The sequence below is a fragment of the Cryptomeria japonica genome, chromosome 1 (genome assembly GCF_030272615.1).
Source record: "Cryptomeria japonica chromosome 1, Sugi_1.0, whole genome shotgun sequence".
Lineage (NCBI taxonomy): Eukaryota > Viridiplantae > Streptophyta > Pinopsida > Cupressales > Cupressaceae > Cryptomeria > Cryptomeria japonica.
Genome location: NC_081405.1, coordinates 263,378,390 through 263,381,393, shown reverse-complemented (window position 1 = coordinate 263,381,393; position 3,004 = coordinate 263,378,390).

Sequence of the window (3,004 nt, the reverse complement as noted above, 5' to 3'; positions counted from 1 at the left end):
TCATGTGCTGGATCAGTGGAAAATGACAAGTTTGTGTAATTCTCTTTCTCTGTTGGGCAGTTTGTCCTTCTTGCTTTGTATCTCTTTTTGTGATTGAATAAATTTTTACCCCTCTTTCAATTGATATTTTATATTATTTTGTTTATGTGAGATAATATTTTATTATATATATACGTTTCTCATATGTAATCTTTGAGTATGGTGTTTCTTTCTTATTTCTAGTAACATGATGTAGCATCATATTTGATTACGTGACCCTAAAACTTTAGTTATAAATAAGGACTTGTCAAATAAGAGCTTAAAAAAATTGAGAATGACTTGAAATTTTCAGATAAAAACTTGGAAATGCAAAATTAAAATGCTAAACTACTAGATCCTCTCCCCTATTGCCGAATTAACCAATCCCCTAATGCTATTTTCTTGGAAATTGCAATGACGAGAATGGAAATACCATTAACTGCTATATCACAGATGCATTGTTTCCTGTAGAATCTTTTCCTGTGTAATTAGCTATTGATCTCATTGCAAGGAATGCTTTCTTCTCACTCAACACACCTGCACATCTTTCGATTACTTTTATTCATTGTAAATAGCAAATATGAGTAATGTATATTATTATACTTGAAACTCAGATAGTTACATCAATGCAATTGTTGTGCTCTTAGTGTCAATGGTGGCGATATTCAGCCAGTTAATATCCCTTGTTCCTGGTACTACAGGTGACATGTCAGTCTTGAGTAGGAGGATTTGTGAAATTTAAGCATACGACAACGCTCTGTTAATAATTTTTTACAACGCCATAAAAAACCTAGCCACGTGAGAAATGTGGAAACTGGTGGCAATGTTTCTCACAATACAATAGCCTAGCGGCTAATAATTATATTTTTATAAAAATTGGCTTGCAACATCCATTCACCAATCATTATTGACAAAAATTTCATTAGGTTATAGCTTGTGACATTTGTATAAGTAATATGTGTTTATATATTATATAAGAATTAAAATATATATATATATATAATTTGATGAATTCAATTGAAAAGTTAGAGAAGGATCTAGTAAAATATATAGAAGAACTTTGCAAAATGTATAGTGTTCTTAGAATCAACTATTATTTTTATAAAAGTTATAAAGATATTTATGTGTATCAATTAATATCACATATTAAAATTTGTTTTCTATGTCTTACAAATTAATAATTCCTGGGTCTTCAAAGAAGAGTTTTTCCTTGACATGCTTTGATATTGATGTAAGAAAATATGCACATTGGATAATATCATGCAACTAATCTAAATTTTCCATCTCAATGCAAGTTAGCAAGTTCTCAACTGTAGAATACACAAATGTTTTTCTTTAAATCATCTAGTTGATTAAATAAACATTAAAGTAGTAAAATAAATTAATATAGATAACTAGAGAAAATAAATAAATAAAATATGACAATTAAATAGAATGATATGCACGTCTATCTGTAGGATTGATAATGGATAAATGATGTTAATGTATAGTGTTCTTAGAATCAACCACTATTTTTATAAAAATTACTGAGATATTTATGTGTATCAATTAATATCACATTTTAAAATTCGGCTTCAACTTATGTATTACAAATTAATAATTCTTGGGGTCCTCAAAGAAGAATTGTTCCTTGACATGCTTGGCTATTGATGTAATAAGATATGCACATTGGATAATATATAAATTGTCCATCTCAAATGCAAGTTAGCAAGTTCATAAATGTAGAGTACATAAATTGGTTTTCTTTATATCATCTAGATAATTAAATAAATATAAAAGTAGTAAAATTAATGAATATAGATAACTAGAGATAGAAAAATAAATTAAATGACAAAAATGTGACAATTAAATAGGATGATATGCATGTTTATCTCTAGGATTGATGATGGATAAATGATGTTAATGTATAGTGTTCTTAGAGTTAACCACTATTTTTTATTAAAATATTGAGATATTTATGTGTATCAATTAATATCAGATATTAAAATTTGGCTTCAGCTTATGTCTTATAAATGAATAATTCTCGAGGTCCTTAAAGAAGAGTTTTGCCTTGACATGCTTGGCTATTAATGTAAGAAAATATGCACATTGGATAATATCATGTAACTAATCTAAATTTTTCATCTCAAATGCAAGTTAGAAAGTTCATAAATGTAGAGTACATAAATTGGTTTTCTTTAAATCATCTAATAAATACAAAAGTAGTAAAAATAATTAATATAGATAACAAGAGATAGAAAAATAAATTAAATGAAAAAATATGTGACAATCAAATAGGATGATATGCACATTTATCTCTAAGATTGATGATGGATAAATTATGTTAATGTTGTTCAACAACCATTTTACGCTATCCAAAAATTAACTACCTTGTTTTGATGAATATTTAACAATATGTTCTAGCATAAAAACTTGATAGATTGATGTTTGCCTCTCACAATTGACCTTGACTACCACAAACATGACTTTAAATGCAAATTTGGTCTTACAAATATGAAAATAAATGAAAAATATATCGAAGAAATTTATTCAGCTTCACATTCTAGGAATTTTAATTTCTCTAGGTGATGTCTAGAACGACACTATTGAGGCTCTTATTTGAATCTCTTCATTGTCATACTAGAATTATTTTTTGTCAATGTCTCTTTTAATTAATTATTTTTCTTGTTAATAATATCTTAAGTATATATTGGGTATGTGCATGATCATGGTGTGCCAAAATAGGCCCTTAAGTGGCAATGAAATTTCAAAAAATCAGAGTTATGCAACTTGACATGAAAAATTGAATAAGTTTTAAACATTATTTTTAAAATATATAAGAAGAGAATCTATATAAAATTGAATGTAGTTTCTAATCTACTAGTTTTTTTTTGGAAAAAAAAAATCCTATTTGATGAAAATTTCAAATTTCAATGCAATGGTACTAAAATTTCAGGAAAAAGATAAGAAGTAGGTGTATGTCTGACCACCCTAATCACAATCAAAT